This window comes from Myotis myotis, unplaced genomic scaffold (genome assembly GCF_014108235.1).
Source record: "Myotis myotis isolate mMyoMyo1 unplaced genomic scaffold, mMyoMyo1.p scaffold_m19_p_13, whole genome shotgun sequence".
Lineage (NCBI taxonomy): Eukaryota > Metazoa > Chordata > Mammalia > Chiroptera > Vespertilionidae > Myotis > Myotis myotis.
In genome coordinates this window covers 47606438-47621506 of record NW_023416317.1, presented here as the reverse complement: position 1 = coordinate 47621506, position 15069 = coordinate 47606438, and the positions used below count along the sequence as shown (strand labels likewise).

Genomic DNA, 15069 nt, shown 5'->3' with positions numbered 1-15069 from the left:
ACGCAATTGTTCTCATAAGCCAGAACTTAAAATAAACAAAAATAAAACTATGTATTTAAAAGTGTTCACGCAATTGTTCTCATAAGCCAGAAAAAATAAATAGGATCATTGATATGGCTGCAAGGTCCTGAGAATTAATTAATTTGGCAGAAGTCAACAGCAATTTTAACACAATGATGTGCTACACTGGCTTAAAGAGCCATCATTTGACTATAAACCTTAATCTTCTTTCTCCAAAAAAAAAAAAGAAAAAAGAAAGTAAAATGCCATATTTGCAATTAAAAGCTTTGTTTTTAATACCCTCATTTTTAAAAAGATAGTGTTTTGAAGAAGCAATGTGTATTCGAAGCTTGCAAATGCTGCAGAAATCTTCGTTCTGTCACATACTCATCTAGAATCTACCCATTTTCTGTCCAACAGCTTTTTGATGATTACATTAAGTCAAATGCCAGCAATGCTGGGGTTTCTACCAAACTTACATAGTAATGCATGTTAATCAGCAAAGTGCTAAGAAAAACATGCCAGTGCAGAGTATAGGTATTTTCTCATCAATAAACATTAGGCGCTTCATGGGAGAATTTTAGCTTGTGGTTTTAGAAATGTTTTTACATAACGTTTGGTAAAAGTTGCAAAGACAATTTAAGAGCTTCTTGTTTTCTTATTGAGTTTAGCAGCAAATAAAAGTGACGCAACCGTAGCTAGTCCCTGATTGCAGTGAGTTCCGAAGCCCTTCCTTCACTCTCTGCTAACCCCGGGCTTGATTTTTCTAGATCTCTCTAATAGTGATGAGATCACCGGAAAGCAGCTCAAATGCCTAAACAATTAGGTAAGAGCTGGGCCTTCTGATTTACTTATCAAGGGATAAGCATCAGACTTTTAGAAATCAATGTTCCATCCTGTTCTCTGATGATCTTGAAATGTTTTGCCTCAATTGTTGGTGTTGATTCTCAATTTCGACCAGATGCAAATATGTCCACATGCACTTTTTTCCCCTTTAAGGTATGATTCTATGGACTAGAACGTTCTAAGGTGAGTACTGTATCTTGGCAATTAAAAGAAAATCTGCTAAATGTATGAGCACCATTCCTCTGATTTCCATTTCCTTATAGATGGCCCTTATTCTTATCTCAAGTATTTAGTGCGTAATAAAGAAGCAACCAACAATAATGCAAATGTAAGAGAATGCGTATCTGTTGTTAGGAATCCCAGTACTCAGTCTGCTTGATTAGTCCCTGGGTTCCTATCACAGGGACTAATCACAGGGATGTTCCTATCACAAAAACTTATTTCTTAGCTTGGGTGAGTATCAGGGATTGATTACTGGGTTTATCTAGGTAGGTATTCTTTGTGAATATGTCTCAATGAAAAAACCTGTAGAAAAAAACACACCTGCATATTACGTTATGCAATTCTGCGTAGAAACATTAGCCACAGCATGCCAAGTACATCTCTACCAAATTTGCCAAAAGATGTGAAATAAGAAGTGACGTAATTGTTTTTCTGTTAAAAATCTTCAATCCTTCCTTTCTTAAAACCAATGCTATTATTTAGGGAAGTGATGTTAACAAAATCTTAATAGTCTCTGTGTTAATCACAACGAATTTCTAAAGTAAGAACTGCTGTATAATTTTGAAGTAGTTTGAAATGTGAGACTGTGATAGGAGGCTTTTTTTTCAAAGGGACATTTATTAGTAGATCCTCCTGTCCCCTTTACCTGGAGAAAATTCAATGATTTTCTGTTGCTAGTTAAAATGAATGATTGTAAATTCCTTTAAAAATGTATAAATTTATGACTGAGAAATAATTATGAGAGTGTACCTTGAATGAGACAACTTTGGACGCAATCTTTGGCATTTCAGGAAGTCGCAATTGTAATTTTATGCTAATAGATATCACCTGATTATTGAACTTATAAAAAATCTTATGTAACCTGTGGCACCAAGATGTATATTAAGCGGAGCTTATGACAAACTGCCGGAAGAAACTTCCTTGGGGGAAGTATGGAGAGGAATTTAAAACACTGCTTTTTCTGTGGCCATGGACAGTGATTAACATTCGTTTTTTCTGGCAATAGTAAGATCTGTGCTGGCAGCTAGAACAGGAGAGCGTGACATAAAGCCAAGAATTCAATTTTCAGGTAGAGAGTCAATTTGGTGTATTCTAGTCAAACCTTTTGTTTTCCAATTTCCTTTCGATTGTTCCAAATAAATATTCAACTCACTTTTTGGTTTACCTGCATAGTTATTTCCCAGGGCACAGATATGCCCCAGTGATTTTAGAAAAAGGTCCATTCAAAATGTGATATGGGCGTTTTATGCCTTAAGAAAATATCACCAGAAGATTTTGAGACCACAGATAACAATGCTGCCAGACAATAAAAAGCACATTATTCTTTATCAAGCATATGATATTAATGTATACAATTTAATACTTTATATCTCAGTCCATATCTAATCCTCACAGAAATGAAATGGTTGTGATGTGAATTCAAGTGGTCAATACTTTGAACATCCAGGGTCAGTTTAATCCAAAATGAGCAAAATCATTTTAAATTATAAGACTCCGAGTCACTGAAAAATATCAATTTATTAGAACTTGCCATAAATACTCCTTACAGGAAACTAACACTCAGAAGCCAAGATAGCTTGAGAAAAACAAATCTAGACACAGATACATCTCACTAATATTCTTTTCTACCTTCAAAAGTCCTTCAGCATTCACTTAGGTCACGGCTGGAAACCATTTATCATACTTAACTTTAAATGTGAGAATGAAAAATAAAAGAAAGCAAAATCAGCAGAAATGAAGAGAACTCTGGAACCACAGATTTCCTAAAAAAAATGAAACTCTTTGTCTAAAGAGAGGAAGGGTATATGTTAGAAGTTCGTCATCACTGACTTGAAATATATTCAGAACTTTCCAGGTGACATAATGCATTTTGAAGGAAACCGGTTATTTTTCTGATTAGAGATTCACAAATGTCTAAACACGCTACCACCTTGTGGTGCCAGTGAGAACGAGGCCGGTACTTACCATGGGAAGCAATGGCTTTCAATGTCGACATCACTTTTCAGCCCCATAGTCTTGCCTAACCAACCTTGTCAGAAAGCAGATCTGAATTAAACTAACTTACACAAATGGCTCATTTGCAATTTCCAACCTTTTGAACTCCCAACTGCCTCCCCATACGAATGATATTCCATCATATTCACTTCTGGCTACCTTGGGTATTGTGTCTTCAGTGGCTGACTCATTCCACACTCTGCTCATGCAGCTTATCATTATCTCGTTCACAGACAAAATACACATTGAATTCAGATGAGAATGCCCACTGACTTGAGGATCTTAAGAAAGAGAGCCGCACTGTGGTCCAAACAGCATGATCACTAAGGAAAATATGAGAGCAAGGGTACAGAGTGCAAAAAAAATATCTGGAAGTACAGAGTGCAAAACGCAAACAATAACAACAACACATTACACTTAACTCCTCGCGATGTATTTCCCTGAGGGATTTTGCTTTCTTGTTTTTCATAAAAATTGGCCAAATCCAGAACAATGTTGTACATCGCTCTAATAGCTTTGTTTAATGACAATGTGGCTCACTTTCTCACTTAAAAAAACATCACGTTCTCTTATATTTATTAAGTTTTAAAACCACTGAGGCATTTGTCTCATTAGCTTTGCTCTGAACAAAGAAATAACCTGATTGTAGTATGTCATTAATATGAAAATGAACAACACAGACCTCTCTGAGTGAACATTCTCACTTTCTATCTGAAGACAAGTGTTCTGCATATATACAAACACTGCAGACAGATGGCTTCTTATGTTTCACGCACGATAATATTAAGATACTCCCCCCTCATTATTGCACTCCAAAAATGACCAGTGCCATCTTTTCAATCTACATTTTTCAAGTAGTTAACCTTCAGTAAGATAATCTATTGTGCTTATTTCAAAGTAAGGAGAGAGAACAACTCAAACATTCTATCAAGTTCAATCAAAACTTCCTGCTTCACTCCGTTGACACAATTCTGAACCTAGCCTCCAACTTTACAAAAGAAAATGGGAAAAAAAAATTCACAAGGTAGGGCTTCAAGTTATCATAATATCTTAGGAGGATGTTAGTTACTTTATGCCCAAAATATTTTGCAAGCTCCAAACCCTTCACCAGAACAACATGCTAGGAATCTGCTATTATTTCCGCACTTCTCGCCACCCAAGAACCAGACAGCTTGTATTAAAAATAGTATTCAAGCAGGAACTCCCTGGTTAGCATCTCCCTTAAGTTTTAAGGCACTCGAATCATTGAGTCTTCTTTCTAAGAATCACTGAAGAGGTTTATGAAGACATATCAAACTATTCACGAAAACCAATTGATTTCTGTTAGTGCAGTATATTAGGACTGATTACAATTACCATATCCAGCAGCCAGTCTGTACCTTTGCAGAGATCCGTCTCCAGTATCCATAACCACGCACTGCTCTGTTCCATCATGCTTCTCTTATTGCTGGATGAGGTGCTTGCTCCTTCATTAAATAGCATTAAAAATAGACTGCACAGAACTCCCCGCCGGAGCATGCTCCGACAGGGCTAATGCCATAGTTCTCAGGGTAACTCTACTCAGCTGGGATCTGGGAGGGAAAGTCTCTGGGAGATCAGCAATTTGCAAATCTAATAGCACACACAAACCCTACTCCCTCTGAGCTGAGCACTGCCAAAGACATCAGCCTGTAGTGGGATTCAGTCACTGGGAAGCTGCAAGTCAATTTCAGGAGCTGTGTAAGTTTCTTTAACAATGACTCACCTAAACAAGGTATTCTGTTAGACAGGCGTTTACCTACAGCAACTCTATAGGATTTATGAAATAACGTAAGTCATGTCCCGACGGGGTAAATTAAGACATGTATGCACAGCAGTCAAAAAGTCTTGAAAATTAAAGCAAATGATTTTAAAGCAATCAAACCCAACTCTTTTAAAGCAGTTCATCGCATTGATAAGCAAGGACAGTCGTAGGTTAGCCTTTTGTAGCTCTTGTGACAAGGAACTGTACCCCTTAAAGAAAATTTTATAATATTCTGGCAGTTGAAGTGGAAAAATGATACGAAAGGAAATAAAGGTTCAAACACAGATACGTACCTTACACATCCATATAAACCCGAAAAGAGTGCACGCGATCCCCGTTAGCCATGCAGCAACAGCAGTTATTGCCAAGACTGTGGCTTACACGGCTATTTGAACAAAACATAGCTAGAGCCCTCGGCTTCCAAACGACTGCCTTTTGTGAAAATGACACTGACTACGATCCTATGAAGACACGCAGGGCTTGTGGTGACACAAATTCGGAGGATCAAAGGAGCAGGTGCATTTGTTTTTAAAGCGTGTGGCAAAGGTCTCCTAACTTTTGCCGTATGAAAAGATACTGTCCTGTCATCTCCATGTCTCCGCTTTCTTAAAACAATCCCAGCGATTTTGATCTCCAAAGTGGGTGAGGGGGAGGCAGGAATCCTTGGGATTCTGTCACTGTTTGAGCAGAATCTTGTACAGATTCATTTCAACTTTGGAGAACGCCAGGCTTGTTTAGAGAGGCTGAAGGGTCATGCCAACAGACTTAAAAAAATACCAAATCCAGTGGCTATCTGCATCCTAAACACAGTCTCCTGAAAGTGACTACCTACCAGCCTTGCGCTGTGCTTACAAGCTCCCCGTCCCTATAACTTGCAGTTCACTCTTTTTTTTTTTGGTTTTTTTTGTTTGTTTTCTTTTAGGCTTGGTCTCTGTCCTTACCCTGTATCGTCAGGAGGTGACCACCTACTGCCCCTGAGCAGCTAACAGCAACCACATCCTCTCCAGCTCTATGTCTATGCATAAACATTGAGTCAATTTCTCGTCCCAAGAAACTTCCTAAACACCTGTCTCATTCCATTCACTTCTATCACTAAATCTACAACCTGCCACAGACGACATCAAATTTGGAGTTGGCCATGAAACACAGACTTCACACATGTAAAAACAAAGTAAACATCCAGTTTCCTGAGTCCTGCGAGTACAACACACAGATGACAACTTTGTGCCCCGAGCATAGCTCTCTTTCCAATGCATTCAGAGCCTTGAAAACTTTCTACCTTGAAATCTGCATAAATCACTGTAGACTTCTCTGATGAAACAATTGCCCTTTTCAGTCCTCTCCCAGCTTTCCAATTCTGCCTCCTTTGGGGGAGAGGGAGTTTAAACCCCTCCTTTGACAAACACAACACAATACATATGTAACAACAGCTTTCCACAAACACAAACACGAAGGAGAAATACGGACTACGAACAATTATAAAGAACAGCACAGACATATGGCAGGAAGGAGGAGAAACACACACACAAAAGGCATGCGATGTTCACGTGGAAGACCTTGGTTATTACCTTGACCGCACAGTGGATATCCCCCCAGCGTCTTGGTGCCTTGATTAAGGTTTTGGCTTTTATTAATATGATTGTTTTTCAATGATTGATTTGGCTGGATTTGTTTGATTTAGCTTGGCTTTTTTTTTATTTAACTGCTGGTAAAAGGAGGTTTTTACAGCCTTGGCAGCTGCGATCCTGGCAAGGCTGTGGCGACCACCGCTATGGTCACGCTGGCGGTTCCAGCTGGCGACCCTGCACCCCCGCTGCTGGCTGCTGCTCCGGACACGCTCTGGGGGCGCGCCGCCTTCTCTGTCCAAGTGGCTGCTGGGACTGAACGTGCCCCCACCTCCTGTCTGCCAGTCTGTCCCTTCCCACGTCTGTCTGTCTGTCGCTCAGCCGGGAAGCACAGCGCGGGCTTCTGGCTTTCCTGCGCTCCGTTCTCAGAGCTGCGGCTCTCGCTGGCGGTCCGTGCCTGAGTGGGTCTGTCTGTTCGTCTCTTGGTCCCACTAGCCTTGCAGGGTCCCTCTAGCCATCTTCTGGGCGCGCACCTCTCTCCGAGCCCCCCAGCCTCTCCCTCGGACAGAGGAGGGCGTCTGCAGGGGAAGGAGCGCGCGAATGCTCCCTCTCTCTCTCTCTCTCTCTCTCTCTCTCTCTCTCTCTCTCTCTCTCTCTCTCTCTCTCTCTCTTTTCTCTCTGCCTCTGCCTCCCCCCGTCTCAAGCTAACTGCTCGCACCTGTCCATGGCTCCGTCAATAACAGTCCCACTCAGAGCCAGCCAGCCCTGGTCCGTCCCTCGGTGCCACAGCCCCTACCTCTCCGCCTCCTCCGCCGTCTGCCCGTCTGCCCGTCTGTCCGTCCGCCGGCCGACTCTGCCCTCCCACGCGGCTGGCACTGCCGCGGGGGGCGGCGCCCCGCTCCCTCCGCAGCCCCTGCGGCGTCCGGTCCCGCCCCGGCTCCCGGCGCTGCGCGTGGCCGGCAGCCCCGCAGGTGCTCGGGGGGCAGACCCCGGTCCCGGCCCGCCACGCCCGGGTGCTGGCCGCGGGGCGCCGGGTGCCCGAGCCTCTCTGCCCCGGGCGCGGCCGGAGTTGGCCGAGTGGGAGAGCGGGCACCGGCCCGTGCGCCCGCCGTGCCATCCCTGCCCCGTCAGCTCTCCGCCAGCCCCGAGGCTGGAGACAAAGCGTCTGAGCCCCGCGCGGCGCCGTGAGCATCATTAGTCAGAGAGGGAACTGGCACGCTGCCCCCTGCCCCTCCACGCCCTCCCGCTCCCGGCCGGCGCCCGCGCCCGCGCCCCACAGCGTACCGCTCCCGGCGCCTGCAGGCTCCCCGGACACTTGGCCAAGCTCGCTCGCTCCGGCACTCACTTTCCAGGCCAACTCTGCAGAGAATACCCCCCCACCCCCCACACCACACCTCACTCCACCCCAGGAATCCGGAGCCTCAGGGCTCTCGGGGATTCGGGCAAGATCCAAAGTCAAGTGCGCGGCGCCAATGCACTCCCTGTGGGCAACTGCCCTGCCCGGACCACTGCCCACCCACTGGGGCGCTAGTTTAGAATCAGAAAGATGCTGCGGAAACGCGGGCCGGGCAGGGCGTGAGGCAGGGAACGGAGTTGACATTGGAAGAGACAAAAGCGTCGCCTTTCCCACTTGTTCTGGAGATGTGCTATTTTTATTATTTATTATCTGTAAATCTGTGTGTGTGTCTTTTTCATTGTCTCGGGGTACACACCACACACACACACACACACACACACACACACACACACACACACATGAATCCTGGGGGAATGGGAATACATTTCCGGAATGCCACCCACCCATCCTGAGTGCTTGCAGCGCCTACTTTCCCAACATTCTAAGTCACCAGCCAAGATGTATCACGCTGGCTCTCTGCCCCCAGCTGAGAACAAGGCATTGGATCCTGGGCTTCTTTGCTAGGTTGTTATTAATGTGAAGCCAAATTATAGTTGTGCATGCCTGCATGGGATTGCCAAAGCTCATTTTGACAGTATCCAGCAAATGAGCTTCTGAAATGTAGATGCTGAATAACTCCGGATCTGGTGCAGTGAACACCCCCGTTCCCCAATAAATTGAAGAGGAGAAAGTCAACTTTCCCCAGCTGCAAGTAGTCACCCCAGGGATAGACATCCAATAACTAGCATAAACCACATCATGAAAAAATTCCACGTCCTTTCAGTTTCATTTATGGACATCCATTTCCAGTGACAGACATCATAAGCAGATTGAGTAAGGATGTGCCTTCCACTTTTTATAGAAATGCAATTTCAACAGGCATAGCCGTGTTCATATAGGCTAAGAGAGTGACTATAAATATCAAACAGATACTATGCATCGTTCCTGAAAATGTGGAAAGAAATAGGTGTACTAGTCCTTGATGAATAGATAATTACTGTATTTTCCAAATATTAGAAATTGTCTCCCTGGGGATCAGCTATTGCTGGAATAAGAATGGATCTGCTGTATGAGATTTCAGCAAAGGAAGCCTAAGGAATTCAAGACCCTTATGTCGATCTCTTTCTCCTCCGTCCTCGCCAAAAGCTTTTTAACAGGCATATGGAATCCAAGGGCAAACTTATAAAAGGTATTTCTAATTCTCTTTATTTCTACTCAGGAAAAATCCCACTCGGGGAGGGCGGGGGGATTGTTGTGCCAAGCTGTGCTGTGTCGTAAAGTCCCACATTTGGGACTGCATGGGAAGAGGGCCAGTGTATTTGACTTTCCTTCTGGAGGGGACTAGACTTCAGCATCTCTTGAAAGGATGGATGTGTCACCAACTCACAGAGAAACTTAACAGCTTGCTCTTAACACAAAGTCTTCCTAGAACAAATCTGATTTTACTCTGAGAATTCACTAGGAAAATGGAACTTGATGCTATAAACGGGATTAGAAACTGTAGCCCCTGGGTGGGAGGAGGGGCACTCAGGCTGCACTCAGCACACACTCCAGAGATCATGTCAAAGAACAAGACGCATGTTTCAGTGTCTGAATGATGCAAGGACGAACTTGATGACAAAACTGAATGCAACGCAGTAGGCATCCCAACACAGAACAACACTAATTGGCTTCAACTCAATTTTCTACCTTTTTTTGTGATAGTATTTTGCCAACAAATTAGGAACTGGGGAAGCCTCCTGTTTCTTTGAGGCCACGCAGATAATGAACTTTCTGCGATCCAATTTTGAGTTTTGGGTCCCACGGTGGGACTGAAATATACTTCTGGGAGCAGTAAGTGATTCGAGGCATTCAAAGTGTTTGCATTTTTAAAAACGATTTGAATCAGTTACCATTCCTAAAGGCCCTTGAGCTGTCCTGAGTCAGCCACCACTAAACGCACCAACACTGACGTGTCCCTTACTGGATCTCTGGTGACAGATCCACAGTGCCAGTCACAGAAGTGTTTATGCACTGAAAGCATCTTGACTTTAAGGTCAGGAAACCAGGATGGTGTCCGGAGAGAAAGGGGTGCTGCTCTCCCCTGGATCCGGTGCTTTTGACTTTGTTTGGTATCATGTTTGAAATGAAAGCACCTGCATGTAACCAGGTAACCCCAGCTTGGGGAGTTGAGCTCACCTACACATTGGCAAACATCTAAGATTATCTCGACAAGCTCCTTTAAACACAGATTCCCCCGAGACACTAAATTAGTGCCCTTTAATGAAGCTTCCAAATTGGATTTTCGAAGGAAGGCAAATTGCAAAGATCGCCCAGCTACCTTTGTAAGCACCTTTGCAGCTGAAGCGAGAAGTCGAATTTCCATGCTGTTGAACTTCCATCATTCCTCAACAATTAGGCTGTGAGGAACTCCCCTTCAGGGCATTCTCCCCCACCACCAGAAGGGCCCACAGATCCCCTGGCGAGCCTTCTCATTCGCCCTGTTTCCAACAAAATGGTCTAGGCCTCATTCAGTACCAGTCTTGGGCTTAAAGGCATTCAAATATGCGTGGTTAGAGAAAGGCAGGGGACTGAGAACAGGAAAGAAAAGATTAGCACTTCAGCCAGAGAAGTTTACTTCCCCAATTCTTATTTTACGCGGAGCCAAAATAACTCCAAGACACATTTCAGAACATCAACAAAGAATGTTCCATCACGCATGCATCTGAGCATGAAGAAATGTCACGCTCAAAAACAAAGAGGACTCGGGAAACTAGGAACCAAATGTTCGCATGGCACGGATCCCTTGGCGGGAGCCATGTTTCCTCTGTGATCTGCTGTGCGCTGTGCTAAGAAGATTATCTCCTCGGTCCGGTCCTTCTCCCGGGCAGACCGTACATGAACTTTGACCTGCACCCGCACCCAGCAATACTTTGCTGAGACTGCAAACCAAGAGGCTTCCTCGAAATAAAATAAAATGAACGTGTGTAGTGTTTTCATAGAGATGCATCCCAAGGAGGCACAATAAGAAGAAAGAGGAGAAATCCACTCAAGGGAAACGTGTCACTAAAAGACCAGGAAGCACACCAGGAAGGCTGTGGACTAAATGGCAGATTTCTTTTCAGCATCTCTCGGGGCAGAAATTCCAGGGTTCAGACACATCGTTAGTATCTGGGGTTGTGTCCCTCTGGCCCCCAGAGTGCTGTGTTTCTTGCTTTGCACTCCTTGCCCCGAGGGGCCGTGGCGTTGGCACAGCTGAGGCCAGGGCAGCAGGCGGCACAGCACAGATGCGGGAAGCCAGCGCAGAGCAGGTGTGTGCAGGCAGGGTGTCTGCAGGCCTCTCTACCTGAGGCCTGTGTGAGCACCCCCATCCAGGACCCCCTGCAGCACGTGTGTTCTATGGAACCCACAACCCATCGCTTTCGTTCTTAAAACCTGGGCCCAGAATTGAAAGCAGAAAGGCAGGAAAAGCATTGGGAGCGTCTTTGGGGAGAAGAGAGGTAAATGTCATCCCCCTGAAATGCAAGGGGCGAATCAGAGCATAACCTCGCATTTGCCAGGGCGCTGTGTGGGATCCTGCCTCCAGTTTTACACTCCCATGCCTGAGAAGCCGCATTTTTCTCCGTCACGGACACTGTTCCCCTTTTCACACAAAGGAAGACAAAGGTTAGCAAGTTATTCTAAATTTCAATAAATAATATGTTTGGCTTCTCAACAATGAGATCATATTTAAAGGTCTATGGATTAGGCACTAGAATAAAACAGCTGCAATCCATCCTTAATGACATATAGGTCACTCACATTTTAAACTGTTCTTCATAACTTAAAACAGTGTGTGGGTGTGTGTGTGTGTGTGTGTGTATGTGTATGTGTAGGGTTAAGAGGTAAAACATATCCACAGTGTTAATATTTCAAAAGAATACTAAGATCTTACTGGAAACCTAGCTGTAGGCCAATAGCCAGTATCTGAAAAAGAATCTGCAGATTTGTAATTATGCATGGATGTATGTACAATTTGTTCTCCAAAGCTACTCTTTAAAAAAGCTTTATTTCTTTTGAAAATAAATGCACATTTGCAAAATCTGTAGAGCCATGTTGTTTTTTAAAAAGCAGGGGGAATCAAGATTAAAAAAATAAATAAAAATCTCTCAAAATATCACCACCCAAACAGTCATCACTTTTTGTGCTTAGCCAATCTCTGTACATATATATCCATCCATATATAGCTTTATTTTGCATAAATAGATTGCAAAACAGGTTACTTTATAATCTGCTCCCTGCTTTGTCCTTTAGAATAAGTCATGGGGTTCTTTTCATTGACATTAACTACATCAATATAGTAATGACTACATGGTAGCCTGTTAAATACAATGCATGTATATGTTATACATAACTGAAAGCTATTTGTGGGCACTGTGTCCCAATTAGAGGATTATCCCTTTAGGACAAATCTTTAAAATTTGAATTGATCTTCAAAAGTATCTATATTTTATATTTTGGCATAATACTAGAGTTTAAGATGTTACAGTAGTTTCTGAATATCTTTTGCCTTGATTTCTAATCTTTATTAAAGAGTTGGCCCTGGCCGGTGTGGCTCAGTTGTTGGGTGACTTCCCATGCACTGGAAGGTTGCCCATTCGATTCTGGGCCAGGGCACATTTCTGGGCTGGGGGCTCAATCCCCAGTAGGAGGTACGCAGGAGGCAGCCAATCAATTTTATGCTTTCACATAGATGTTTCTCTCTCTCTCTCTCTCTCTCTCTCTCTCTCTCTCTCTCTCTCTCTCTCTCTCCCTTCCTCTCTCTCTAAAAATCAATAAACTAGTTTTTGAAAAACAAGAGTTGATTGACCTCTGACTTCCTGGTGTAAATTATATATATTAAAAAATAAATATACCATTAAAACATAAAAATTTTTGTGTCTATGTTTAATTGAATTGTATTAAATTAAGGCAAAAACTTTTGCTATGGAAAGAGAATTAATTAAAATTACATGAGTTTACTAATTATCTGTTTGCTTCAGACTTTTCCTTTAACATAGGCAACAGGCGGGGTTTTTTTTATTTTTTTCTATAAAAAGGATACATATTTAAGGAAGCTGAATGAACCCTTTCAGGTCAAGAAAGGGTTTACTCTTTGGTAAAATACAGGTCTGTCTTCTTGCACTCCAGAAATAAAGAAGATCCCTGGCACCCTGGGCAAGCCTCCAAACCATTGTTTTGATCCCCTTCCTTTGCTGATCATTTAACCACACAGACCCAGAGCCACTGATTTCACTTACACGATCAGATATTTCTTCAACTCCAGCATGGGGGCAGAGACACATGTATTTAGGAATACATTAAAAAATAAAAAACAAACAACTGGAAGCCTCAATTAGAGAGAGAGAGAGAGAAATAGAGAGAGAGAGAGAGAGAGAGTGAGTGAGAGAGAGAGAGAGAATCATCATCAGCCTAACAATTCAGTTACTTTCACTTTACTTCATGAAAGTGTGATCCAGGGCTTACCATAGCCAGTTCTTTTCTTCCTTAATCAGACAGATAGGACGCCTCACTCTTCAGCCTTCCTGCAGTCAGGCAGGGCTGAGTGACAAGCTGTCACCAATGACATGTGACTGGAACTGATACACGCCACTTTGGGCTGAGGCAATGAAAAGCCTCTGGGGAATTCTCAGACATTGCCCAGACATTCCAGCTACAAGATGATCAGCCTCCATCAGCCTGGGTCCCTGAGTGACTGTGTGGAGCTGACTTCAACACTGACCCACGTCAGACATATAAAGTAAGCAAGAAAAGAAGAATTGTTTTTTAACCAACTGAATTTGGGGGACTGTTTCTTACCACAGCACAATCTAGAGTCCCTGATTTATAAACTCTGCTAGTCTAACAGCCTGTGAGAGAGTAACACAGACTGTAGTAAACAGCAGTAATTCATACTGTAGGACACAGAGGCCAGGCCTGAGACTCAGGAGGCCAGAACTTTGGTCCTGAATCAGTCACCAGATCCCTATGAGACTTGAATAAGTCATTTCCACCTTAAAGCCTCAGTTATTTTTGTTTTCTAAATTTCTAAAATGAGGCGATAGCAGTAAGTTTTTGCCTAAACAATATCACACTGCTCTAATTACCGATGTGTTATATTGAGGCTAAAGATCTCCCAGGTGAGACCCCGTTCTCCTGAAATAGCCTATAAATGTTTATAAAACATTTTGTTGGTATTTTCACAGACAATGTATTGAATTGACAGACTGATTAGAGACCTGGCATCTCTGCCTTGTCTTCCCACAAGTGAATATCATGAGTCTCTTCTATTTTTCAGTTGGGTTTTTAATGTCCCTCAGGAATATCCAAATTATTTCTAGTTATGGTTTCATTAATTTCTAGAGTTTTTAAATTGTACCATCTCTTACATATGTTTATTAATATTGCCAACATATTTTTGTATTAGGTCTTCCAAAAGAAAACAGTTTTTAAAAATATCTACATGTTCTATTTCATTAAATCCTACATTTGTATCTTTCTAATATTTTGAGGTTTGTTCAATTATTATTTTATAGCCTCCTAAGGAGAAAGCGTAGCTTATTAAATTTTAATATTTCTTATCATACACACTTAATAATATTTATTTTTATCTTAGTAAATTTTAGCTGCATAACAAAAGTTTTGCTATTAGTACTTCCTTAATTTGATTCTGTATGGTAATTACCATTAAAAATCATTTTTATCCCAGGGACTATTTAATACATTTTTCTCTCCTTTAATTTTAGTTTGTAAAGGTGTTGTTTTTTAGAGAGTTTCTACTTTTGATCACTGGGCTTTAATTTTATTTCAGTTAAGTCAATGGTTTTGAATTTGTGGAGATCTTAGTTAGGACTTGGCATGTGAACAATTATGGTTAATAGTCCACGTGCTCTTGAAAACAATGCATGACCTTTATTTAGTACAGGGCTCTATGTTTATCTATTAGTTTAGATTTGTAAAATTAAACTGTTTATTTTTAAAATCATTTATTGTCCCTTCAGTTCTCTCTGCTTGATCCATCTGCTTCTGAGAGAACTGTGTTAACATATTCGATCATTCTTATGGCTTTGTTAATTAATTTTAATAATCATTTAAATTATGCTTTATGCATTTTTTATTATGTTTTGTTAGACAGATACAAGTTTACAAATAGCATGTCTTCTGGATAGGTTGTTAATTTTTTCTATAATTAAGCATGCTGTTTATATCTAGCAATGATTTCACATCAGATTCTATCTTGTCTGTCATTAATATAGACACAACAA

The 15069-nt window shown here is 42.3% G+C and overlaps 1 protein-coding gene across 6 annotated transcripts in view; it reads right to left on the bottom strand.

Annotated features, from left to right (window-relative positions):
* Positions 1–7786, bottom strand: part of ARPP21 (cAMP regulated phosphoprotein 21) — a 144488-nt gene extending 136702 nt beyond the window's left edge. The window contains exon 1 of one of the 6 annotated variants that reach the window (XM_036332942.1): positions 7696–7786. The gene's annotated coding sequence lies outside the window, so the exon portion shown is untranslated. The other 5 variants (XM_036332943.1, XM_036332940.1, XM_036332944.1 and 2 more) reach the window with 5 other exon arrangements.
* Positions 7787–15069: the final 7283 nt, after the last annotated feature.